We start from the raw sequence: 12,726 nt of genomic DNA, 5'->3' as shown, positions 1-12,726 counted from the left end.
AAGCGTCTCTTTATTAAAACAGCAGCCTTGGGTGAGTATCTTGCCCCACAATGGCCCCTTCTCCTATTCCCGGCAGGCCCAAAGAGTGCAATTTAAAATAAAAAGGAATGAAATTGGGTCATCTGTAGAGACATGGATGGACCTAGAGACTGTCACACAGAGTGAAGTAAGTCAGAAAGAGAAAAACAAATATCGTATATTAACGCATACGTGTGGAATTTAGAAAAATGGTATAGATGATCTTATTTTCAAAGCAGAAATAGAGACACAGACGTAGAGAACAAACATATGGATACCAAGGGGGGAAGGCGGGGTGGGATGAATTGGGAGATAGGGATTGACATATATACACTATTGATACTATGTATAAAATAGGTAGCTAACAAGAACGAACGTACTGTATAGCACAGGGAACTCTACTCAATGCTCTGTGGTGACCTAAATGGGAAGGAAATCCAAAAAAGAGGGCATATAGGTATACGTATAGCTGATTCACTTTGCTGTACAGTAGAAACTAACACAACATTGTAAAGCCACTATACTCCAATGAAAAAATTTTTTAAATAAAATAGTATGGGGACGAGGATGAGGGTGGGGATGGGACTGAGAAAGGGAATTCTGTATTTTTCTGCATACTGATAAGATGTCCAGGCTGCTGGAGAGTGCTGCCTTGCAAATTATGTGGCAGTTAGAAAACTAACTCCTTCCTTCTTAAGGCATTCGTTGGTAATATGGCTGACAATTGGCAGTCAATCTTGGGAGGAGCGGGGTGTGTGTGTGTGAGTGTGTGTGTGTGTGTGTGTGTGTGTGTGTGTGTGTGTGTGTGTGTGAATGTACCAGGAGGCTGGCCTGCAGTTCGGGGATCGGGAAAAGGAAGAGACGCCATAAGAGTCTCTGAGATTTGGAGTCCCACTTACAACCATTTATTCTCTTGACCTTAGCATTTAAATCTTAGCATCTCCCCAGCCCCCTTACCACAGCTAATGAGTGAGATTGAAAGAAATGTACTGCTAGGGGCTGGAGTGGGGGTCGGTGAAAGGAGATGGATTCTATGGAGAGGGGAGGGGCTTCCCGAAAGGGGTCTCCTAGAGAGGCACAAACCTCAGGGCAGGACGTCTGGGTAGACATCGAGGCTGGACTCACCGAGTGTACCCTTGCTGAGGGTTTCAAGCCGAGGTTTTCTCCTCAATACAAAACCAAAAAGGGAATTCCCTGGCGGTCTAGTGGTTAAGGTTCTGCGATTCTACTGCAGGGGGTGCGGGTTCAATCCCTGGTCGGGGAACTAAGATTCTGTATGTCTTGTGGCACAACCAAAAAAAATTTTTTTAATTTAAAAAGATAATAAAAATAAAAAACCAAAATGAAATCATAAATACTTGTACCCCTTTGTCTGGTCTACTGTGGAGCTGACTGGACCAGGCAGGAAATAGGAGAAGAGTTGGCTTCCCCGCATCAACCTCACCAGCCAAGCCCAGGAGATGCCCCAGATCTATGTATGGGGTAGAGCTAGGAATACCGGGAAATACAAATCAGGGAGTTACTGAAGGCTTTGAGCCCAATAAATGAGGAGTGGACAGCTCGGGAGGACTGAGAGACACAAACTGGCACTTTCCCACTCTGTGTGAGAGGATATTTGTCCTACATTTGGTGGGGGGGGGGGGCAGAGAAAGGAAGGTTGTCAAGGTGAAAGTGGTTGCTTGAATTACCCGTTTTCACCTACTTATGCATAATATGGGTCAAAGCACCTAATTTTTTTCTTAAAATTAGGCAGAAGATCATAAGCCAAAGCTTAACTCACAAGCTACACCTATTTAGATCATTTGCATCCCTCCTGCCTGTTTCTAGCAAAATTGCCGGCCCAGCCTGTCCCTCTCTCCCTGGAGTTCTAAGGTGGAGACATTTCTACGAAGAGTGGCTGCTGTCATTATATGAAGTGTATTCAGAACTAGTTTCTGGGGCAAAGGACAGCCCTCAAACTGTATAATGACCAGTGGGTTTATGGTATTCATTCACCCAACACATTTTTAAGGACCTCCTAAATGTGTGAGATGCTGTGTTAGATGAATACAACCCTACCCCTTGTTATTAAGGAGGTTGGGACCAGAAGAATTGGAGAAGACAGGTATAAAATGAAAGGAAAATATTGTAATCAAAGACATATAGTCTCCTATTGGACCCACACTCTCCCAATTGTAAGGTAAAAAGACTAGTAATGTAAATGAGCCTATTTCTGTGGATTTTCATCTTCAAGCCTTTCTTGTGCCTGGAATGTCCTTCCTCATCATTTCTTGTCTAATCTCCTCTTTCCAGAACCTGTTTTCATGGCCCAGGTTAACCATCATTTCTTGAGATGAAGCTTCTTCTGGTCTCCCTCTACTGTCCTGCAGATCTTAAGGTCCTCTGTGTGTCCTGTACATACTTCTCTTATAATAGAGCATTGAGTCATGATATTTATTTGTTTTCATATTTGTTCCCCTTGTGAGGAAGAAGGACATTGCTAAGGTCAAGGAAATTGATACTGAGGCCCCAGTTTTTAGCACAATGCTTGCCACACAGTGGGACCTGCAGATATTTACTGAATGAATGGAGGAGTTGAGGGTTGGTTTGTAAGGTTAGTAAATTGCATGCCATAAGAAGTCAAAAGAGGAGACAGGTAATGCAAGGAGGTCTATGGTCAGCCCAAATCTTTCAGACTAACAGGAAGTTGGCCAGAAAAAGAACCAGAATTTTCAACAATTTATAAACTAACTTGAGAGTTCAACTAGGGCAACATTTTCCAAAAATTTATGTTTGTTTCATCATGGTTTTAATATATATTCTTAGATTTCTGCTCTGCTGGGCAATCTCATTCACATCACAATATAGAACAGCGGTCCCCAACCTTTTTGGCACCAGGGACCGGTTTCGTGGAAGACAATTTTTCCATGGACCGGGGTTGGGGGGGGGGAGGGTTGTGGGATGATTCAAGGGCATTGCATTTATTGTGCACTTTATTTCTATTATTATTACATTGTAGTATATAATGAAATAATTATACAACTCACCAGAATGCACCATCAGTGGGAACCCTGAGCTTGTTTTCACTTGCCACTCACTGATAGGGTTTTGATATGAGTCTACAAGCAATTGATTTATGATGGTCTCTGTGCCATCAAACCTCTCTGCTAGTGATAATCTGTATTTGCAGCCACTCCCCAGCGCTAGCATCACTGCCTCAGCTCCACCTCATATCATCAGGCATTAGATTCTCATAAGGAGCGCGCAACCTAGATCCCTTGCATGCACATTTCACGGTAGGATTCACGCTCCTATGAGAATCTAATGCCGCCGCTGATCTGACAGGAGGCGGAGCTCAGGCGGTAACGCGAGCGATGGGGAGCGGCTGTAAATACAGATGGAGCTTCGCTGGCTCGCCTGCCGCTCACCTCCTGCTGTGCGGCCCCATTCCTAACAGGCCACGGACTGGTACTGTGGACCCCTGATATAGAAGAATCAAAGAATAATAGAAGCAGAGAACCAATTGTTATGCAAAAATATATCATGGGATGTAATTATGCCATCATTGCAGAAAAGGGTCAAAGAAAGTTTAGCTGTCTGACAAGAGAGGGGCTGGGATGCCCTGAGAAGTCAGGCAGATTTTGAGGCCCATAGGACATCTTTTATAGGATATTTTACTAAAGAGGTCAGTGTAACTCACATGATGCCACCATCTCTGATTCCTCTAATGACCCTGGTGGAGATGCAACTACTCAGAAAGAATCTCAATATTAACCAAGGGCCTGGAAACTGCTGGAATTTAATTGTGTGTTCCTGGCTATCTACATCCTAAATTCATAGCTCCTTGCAACTACAGATCATAGCATTGTTCCTAGAGTCTCCTACTGCCCCCCAGAGCCCTGCTCTTCTATGGCTCAGGGGAGAAATTCCATAAAAGTTGATGAACTGACCTCAATGAACACATTTAAGGTTTCTGGCTTAAAGAATTGAGAATGGCCCCCAACTACCAAGTAAATTAAGGGGAATCCAAGATTGTCTTAAAATATGGGTTTCAAACTGGAGGTAAACATTCAGTGGGACTTTTTCAATGCAGTATCCACATGGCTGAAAGAAAAAGAAGTTGTGGAGGGTCCTAAGGCTGCCTAGTCAAAGCATTTTGCAAAGTTAAGAACTTTTCAGAAGAATTCCATCTAGATGAAAAAAACCTGGCTGACTAGGCCAGAAATCTAGTCCCAAAATTCTGTTTTCTTTTTTTGTACTTTTTTTTTTTTTTTACTTAATTCAAATAACTGTCTTCATTCTCCTTTACTTTAAGTGAGTGTAAAAAGCCTGAGAGAGAGACTTTTATTTCAGAATGTCAGAGTGAGGAATCTTGTGAAATTGTTCCCTGGCAAAATAACCATAACCGGTGAAAATTCTTTTTTTAAAAAAAACCCTTTAAAGTCTCTGAAAATTATCCTACGAGCAAACACCAAATTAAAAAATATATATCTATTTAAGAAAATATACTAACTCTCAGTAAGAACAGTGAGAGTCTACGGCACTTCAGAGACAACCTCTCCCTCCCTACTGACCCCCCAGTTCAGCATGAAAAAAGGTCCACTCTGCTGTGTGTGGTCAAGAAATTAGTGTTCCCTCTCCCATCAGCTCCCCATTAAGAGATATCAAGAAGAACAGATCACCAACACATCCCCTTTAGCTCCAAGCTGTAGAAACTAAATTCCTGGCAATGTAGCCCAGACAGAGATCAGGTACTCTCTTCCTCACTCTTATTCATAGGACAGAAGCTCTTTCCCTGGCATAGCAGGCCAAGAATATTGGAACCATGATTGGCCATGCCCCAGTTTGCTTGGAGGACAGAGGTTCTGTGCCAGGGGAAACAAGCTAAGAAGACCAGAGGCTGCCACCTCTGCCCAGATAATAAAGCAGAGCTGTCACTCTGAGAAAAGCAATGGCTCAGAGATTTTTCCATAAGAACAGAGGGGGGAGAGGGGCTGTAAGAACAGAGAGCTCCTAAACTCTCCCCAGAGGAACTGACTGAGTTTGAAATAGAGTGTGGGAAGGTTTATGCTAAAGGATGCTCTCAAAAACAATGGAGGTTTTGGTGGTAAGCAATTAAGAGAAAGCTGATAGCTCCATCAGAGCAATAAGCTAAACCATAGCCCAGCTAGTTTATCAGAAAGAACCAGGGAAAGAGACAGCTAAGGCGAACCTTCCCGGAGTGAGAACAAACTTCAAAGACTTGCCTCAAAAACTAATGCTACAAAAAGGACTGAATTTAATCAGATCAGAATTTATATTGAGCACTGGCAAAAACAGAAGAGCAATCATCCAGCAATTAGCAGAGCCTAAGAGCTAGGTATGATTCTAGCAGAGGCAGATAGCTTAACAGAGAAGATCAGGGAAAGAGACAGTCAAATAGAGTCCTGCAAAAACACTGTCACCCCACAATGACTGTGCAATTTCCTAAGGCTGTTCCTCTGAGCAATGACATTTGTGGCTGCATATCATGGGGGGGAAGAGATATAATTAAAATAATCTAGCAAAGACGCCAGACAAATAAATAAGCCATCAAGAACAAAAACAAACCCAAGAGGGTGGGGGAATAAGTTTCCAGAATTGCTACAATATATTACCTAAAATATCAAGTTTTCAACAACAAAATTAAAAAACAAAAAAAAACCCAGAAAAGTGTAACCCATACAGAGAAAAAAAAAAAAAAGGGCCCAGATGTTAGGTTTATCTGGCAAAGACTTCAAAGCAACATCAAAGACTTAAAACAATTACAAATGTGTTCAAAGAATTAAAGGAAATCATGCTTAAATAATGAAATGTATGATGCCAATATGCTATAAAGTAGAGAATATCAATAAAGAAATAGAAACAATGAAAAAGAATAAAATGGATATTCTGGAGTTGAAAAGTGCAGTAATTGAAATTAAAAATTCATCGGTAGTTTTGAGCTTGCAGAAGAAAGAATCAGTGAACTTGAAGATAGATCAAGATAGAGATTGTGCAATTCAAAAAAGAGAGAAAAAAAAGAATGAAGAAAATTGAACAGAGACTCAGAGAAATGTGGAACACAATGAAGCACACCAACATATGCATAAAATTGTAATACCAGAAGAAGAAAAGAAAGAGAAAGGAGCAGGAAAACATATTCCAAAAAAATAATGACTGAAAACTTCCCAAATCTGAAGAAAAACATTCATCTACACATCCAAGACATTCAACAAAACTCAAGTAGAATAAGCGCAAAATGATCTACATCCAAATACTTCATAGTAAAAACACTGAAAGCCAAAGACAAGGGGAAATTTTTGAAGCAGCAAAGAAACACAGCTCATCACAGACAAGGGAACCAAAATAAGATAAACAGTTGACTTCTCATCAGAAGCAATGAAGGTCAGAAGGCAGTGGGATGACATACTCAAAAGGCTGAAAGAAAGAAATCTATCAACCAAGAATCTTATATCCAGCAAAACTTTTTTTTTCAAAATTTAAGGTTAAATAAAGGCATTCATAGATTTTTTAAAACTGAGAGAATTTGTTCCTAGCAGATCTACACCATAAGAAATACTAAAGGAAGTTCTTCAGGCTGAAAGCAAATAACATCAGACAATAAGATGAATCTCATAAAAAGAAACAATAAACAAAGAGCACCAGTAAAGGTAACTATGTAATTATAAAAGACAACATAAATGCATATGTCTTCTTTCTTCTCTTAACTAATTTAAAAAGTATATAGAGTCACACGTATATATTTGTATAGTGGGGCCAATAATATATAGAAATATAATGTGCTTGACAATAATAGCACAAAGGAGGTAGGTGGGAGCAAACCTGTAATACAGTAAGGAAATGACACCAGGTTGTAACTCAAATCCACAGGAACTAATGTTAAGATCCATAAAGAGTAAATAAGAAGGTGAATACAACAAACACTAAAATATATACTGTTCTCCTTTAATTTCTCAGCTTCCTTAAGGATATAAAATTACATAAAATAGTAATTATAGCAATATATCATTGGGTTTGTGACATGCATAGATGTAATATATATACATAATAATAGTAGCACAAAAAATGGAAAGAGAGAAGACTGCTATACAAGAGTAATATTTCTATATTTGGCTAAAATTAAGTCAGTATAAATCTTAAGTAGATTCTGATAAGCTGGGATGTATGTGTAAGCCCTGAGCAACCACTAAATAAATAATTTCTAATAATACAGTGAAAAATCACTAAAGGAATTAAAGTGGTATAGTACAAAATATTCTCTTAATGCAAAAGAAAGTGGTATAGGAGAAATAAGGGAATAAAAAAGACATAATTCATACAGAAAATAAAAACTAAAATGGTAAACATAAATCCAACTATAGCAACAATAACACTAAACTGTGGCAGTATTATACAGTCTAATCAAAATAGAGATGATAAGACTGGATAAATAGAAAACATGACCAATCTATATGCTGTCTGGAGGACACACACTTTGGATTCAGTGATACAAATGGGTGAAACTACAAGAATGAAAAGACGGGACTTCCCTGGCAGTCCAGTGGTTAAGACACCATGATTTCCACTGCAGGGGGGCGTGGGTTCAATCCCTGGTCAGGGAAGTAAGATCCCGCATGCCACAGGGCGTGGCCAAAAAATAAAATAAAATGAGCATAGTTTTAAAAAATAAAATTAAAAGATATATCAGGCAAACGGCATATATAACCAATCTGTAGTGACTCCTAGGAAAAGACCTAGGCAGTACACTTTTTAACATCAGTCTGAGCAATCTCCTTTTAGATATGTATTCTCAGGCAAGGGAAACAAAAAACAAAAATAAACAAATGGGACTATATCGAGCAAAATACTTCTGCACAGCAAAGAAAACCATCGACAAAACACAAAGACAACCTACCAAGTGGGAGAAGGTGTTTGCAAATCATATATCTGATAAGAGGTTAATATCCAAAATATATAAAGAATTCATACAATTCACAATTAAAAAATAAAACTGATTAAAAAATGAGCACAGGAGTTGAAGAGACATTTTTGCCCAAAGAAGACCTACAGATGGCCAACAAACACATGAAAAGTTGCTCAACGTCGCTGATCATCAGAGAAATACAAATCAAAACCACAAGGAGATATCACCTCACACCTGTCAGAATGGCTACTTTCAAAAATAAAATAAATAACAAGTGTTGGCAAGAAAGTAGAGAAAAGGGAACCTTGTGCACTGTTGTTGGGAGTGTAAATTGGTGCAGCCACTATGAAAAACAGGACTGAGGTTCCTCAAAAAATTAAAAATACAACTACCATATGATCCAGCAATTCCACTTCTGGGTTTCCAAAGAAAACAAAAGCACTAATTTGAAAAGATACATGCACCCCTATGTTCATTGCAGCATTATTTACAATAGCCAAGATATGGAAGCAACCTAAGTACCCATCAACAGATGAATGGATGGATAAAGAAGACATAATACATATATATACATATATACACACACACACACACATAATGGAATGTTGGTCATAAAAAGAATGAAATTTTGCCATTTGTGACAAACATGGATAGACCTAGAAGTTTTGCTATATGAAATAAGTCAGACGAAGACAAATACTGTATGATTTTACTTATATGTTGAATCAAAGAAATAAGACAAATGAACAAAAACAAAACAAGTGAGCAAATATAACAAATTAGAAACAGAGTCATAAGTACAGAGAACAAACAGGTGGTTGTCAGAGGGGAGGGAGGTAGGGGGATGAGTGAAATAGATGAAAGAAATTAAGGGGTACAAACGTCCAGTTACAAAATAAATGAGTCAGGGGATGAAATGTGTAGTGGGGGAAAATTAATAATAATGTGATATCTTTGTATGGTGACAAAGGAGGTCAAAAGGTACAAACTTCCAGTGATAAGCTAAATAAGTACTATGGGTGTAAGGGACAACATGATTAATATAATTAACACCGGTGTATGGTATAATGAAAGTGATAACGAGAGTAAATCCTGAGTTCTCATCACAAGAAATATCTCTTCTATTTCTTTAATTTTGTATCTATATGAAATGGGTGATGTTCACTAAACTTATTGTGGTCATCATTTCATGATGCATGTAAGTATGTAAGTCAAATCATTATGCTGTACACCTTCACCTTATATGGTTCTGTATGTCAATTATCTCATAATAAAACTGAAAGGAAAAAATTGGGCAAAGGATCTGAATAGACATTTTTACAAAGAAGATATACAAATGGCCAATAAGAACATGAAAAGATGCTTGAATCAGGAAAATGCAAATAAACCACCGTGGGATACCACTTCATAACCACTAGGCTGGTTAGAGTTAAAAAGATGGGTAATAAAAGGCATGAGCAAGGATGTGGAGAATTAGGAACCCTCATATACTGCTGGTGAGAGTGTAAAATGTCACTGCCCCACACTGGAAAACCATCTGGCAGTTCCTCAAAAGTTGAAACGTGGAGCTACCGTATGACCCAGCAATTCCGCTTCTAGATACAATCAGTCCTCCTCATTTACAGGCAAGTACAGGTGTCCCCCGCTTTTTGGAAGTTCACTTTCACAGAAGACCTCCAATTTGTACCTGTTTCACTAACTGAAAGAAATCCCAAGAGGATTTTGACTTTTGGGGAGAAAAGTGAAAACAGCACTGAGCTTTTGTTTTGCACTGAGCTGTTACAGGGGCAGCACACAGCCGCAGCAGCCAGAGGAGCACCACAGGCTCCCTCCCCAGGAACTACACAGCATGTCAGCATCAAGCTGCCATAGCTTTGCACACCCTGTGAGCATCTGTGCCTCCCTTAGCAAGGTGTGTCCTAAGGTAATCGCTTCTTCGCTTTACGCCATTTCAGCTTACGAAAGGTTTCATAGGAACGCTCTACTTTCAGAGAGTGGGGGGAACCTGCATTTGCAAATTTACCTACTTGCAAATATTTATTTGTAACCCCCAAATCCACACTTGTGGTGCTATTGTGGTAATTTGCAGACTCGTGCACAGTGGCAAAAAAATTGAGTCACCTGACACACACGTTCCCAGCTGAGCTTGAACAAGGCAACGCTGCCTTCTTGTTTCACCTCTCATGCTGTAAACAAGTGTTCTTTTTATGGCCCATTCAGTTCCACGGTTTTTTTTTTGCATTTCTGTGCTTTTTCTGGGTGATTTCACTGCTTCAAATGACCCCCAAGAGCAATGTTGAAGGGCTGGGCAGTGTTCTCAAGCACAAGAAGGTCGCAATGCACCTTACAGAGGAAATACACGTGTTACATCAGCTTCATTCAGGAGTGACGCATAGTGATGTCGGCTGTTTGAGTTTGGTGTTAATCCATAAACAATACTGTACATCTGGAATAAGGAGGAGAAAATTCGCTGATCCTTATGTTATCCAGAAAGTGCTAAAGTCATATCTGCAGTGCATGACGAAGGTGTGGAAAATCTGGAAAAGTGGCTAAATGTGTGGATTCACAAGATAACAGCCGATAAAAAAGCATAATGGACAGCATTGTTGTGAGGCTAAAAGTCAATGAAATGTACCACATTACCCAGAGTCAGGAAAATATTAAACATTTCTCAGCTAATTTTATCATAAAAAAGAACTATATATAATCAATTATTTGTAAGAAATGTATATTAAATAAGGCATCTTTAAAGAGAAACACATAAAACGAGGTTATGTATTGATAGATTGACAAAAGTCTTGGGACCAGCGGCAGGAACTTAACCCTGTATTTCCCCTAGAAGCAATGGCTCAGCATTTGCTAACTCAGAGCTGGTGACTTTACAGAACATAACTACGTGAAAAATGAGAATTGAACGTATATTTCATTCAAGAGAAATAAAAATATATGTCCACATAAAAACATGTACATAAATATTCATAACAGTATACTTCATAATAGCCCAGAAGTGGAAATAGCCCACATGCCCATCACCGGAAGAACTGGTAAATAAAATGTGCCATAATCCATACAATGGCCCATTATCAGCAATAAAAAGAATAAAGTACTGATACAAGCTATGGCCCAGATGAACCCTGAAAACACTATGCTAAGTCAAAGAAGGCAGTCACAAAAGACCATATATTGTATGATTCCATTTGCATGAAATTTTCAGAATAGGAAAATCTATAAAAACAGAAAGTAGCTTAGTGATTGCCACACAGTGGGAAAAGGGGAGAGAGAGTGAGGGAAAATGGGAGCAAGTCCTAATGGGTACAAGGTTTCTTTCTGGTGAGGATAATAGTCTACTATTCATACTATTCATACTAGTAATATTCATACTATTACTATGGTAATAGTTCCACAACTCTGTGAATGCACTAAAAACCCTTGAATTGTACACTTTGAACAGGTGAATTGTAAGATATCTGAATCATATCTCAATAAAACTGTTAAAGGAAGAAAGCCTAAGAGATGCATTTAAGTATTCCAAAAGCCCAAAGGAATACTACATTTGAAGCATAACTTTTCTTTTCTGGGCATCTTCTGCTTGGAGGCAAATCCACTGAAAAAGGGAAAAATAAAAAATATTTTGTTCGTGTGGACTGCCTTGTAGGATATGTCTCAGAACTAGCTGGAAGTCCTTGGAATTCCGATCACTGGTATCCATTTTAGCTAAAGACATTTCGTGGCTACCATGGAACTCTAACTGCAGCTGCTATTAACCTACACCTAAAGGCAAGAGCAGCCTGACACCCCCTGCTAGAGCCAGAAATAACTGTATCTCCCAGCACATACCATGCAGTAAGATGAAATGTCCAATAAATGCAACGATTTCCAGAGTTAATGCATGTCGTTACTTATCGTCTGGTATTTAACTTTGAAAAGAGGCAGTAAGCAGGAAAGAGTGTTCCTTCTCCTTCTCTCCTACTTTATTGGGAACAAAAGACCTAGAAGATGCTTCCTGACTGACTGCGGGGCCCTGGCAATCTTTCTCCCACTGTTCTCTCTCACGCATCCTGTCCCCCTCCATTTAGGTCACGCTGTCCTCTCTCCTCCCAGGCTATTCAAATCACACCCAGATGCCAGTCCATTTTCTCCAGGACTCCTGTGAACTTCAGCTACGTCTTCAGTGGCTGACCTCTCCCCGTCCTGAATATCTGTGCCTTAAGTTTTGATTAGGTATATTTCTTTAATTGTTTCATCTGCATTTTTTTATTAGGATCATCTCTCCAAAACCATCTTGAAGGCAAGAACTATAGGAGTGATCCTCCCTCCCCACCTACCCATCTCCAGAGCCTGCTGTGGGTCTAATTACATAGAAGAGACTCAATAAACATGGAATAAATAGTTGCTGAATGAATGATGTGAAGTGGCCATCCATGAACCAGTTCTAACTTGGTCATGTACATCTGTTTTCCACATAAAATCATCTCCCCCAGGCTCTCTTCCCAGCATTATTGCTGTGTCTCAGGAAAAGGTCAATGGGCATGGAGCTCACACTCAATACTGAAATGGACATAGTGGCAATGGTATGTTATCATGGGAGTTTGCCCACACAACAAGGATGTGTCCTGCTGGCCAGGAAAGTGGATGGTGACCAGATATCCCAAGAGTAAGCTACAGTGTCTGCAAGAAAGTTGGCATGAGCCTCGTGTCCCAGTGTTGACTAGAGAGATACACAACCATCCTTTGGATGGAAACCATCCCTCCATTTCCATAGGATTGGGGAAAGTGGTCCTTTTGACACTAAAGGAAAGAGAGAA

At 39.6% G+C, this 12,726-nt stretch overlaps 1 protein-coding gene across 1 annotated transcript in view; it reads right to left on the bottom strand.

Moving 5' to 3' along the window:
• Window positions 1-12,726, bottom strand: part of ZMAT4 (zinc finger matrin-type 4) — a 305,476-nt gene that overhangs the window by 116,258 nt on the left and 176,492 nt on the right. The window lies entirely within an intron of this gene.

The sequence above is a fragment of the Eubalaena glacialis genome, chromosome 20, assembly GCF_028564815.1.
Source record: "Eubalaena glacialis isolate mEubGla1 chromosome 20, mEubGla1.1.hap2.+ XY, whole genome shotgun sequence".
NCBI lineage: Eukaryota > Metazoa > Chordata > Mammalia > Artiodactyla > Balaenidae > Eubalaena > Eubalaena glacialis.
Note: the sequence above shows the minus strand (reverse complement) of the source record. Positions and strands in the feature narration are given on the sequence as shown.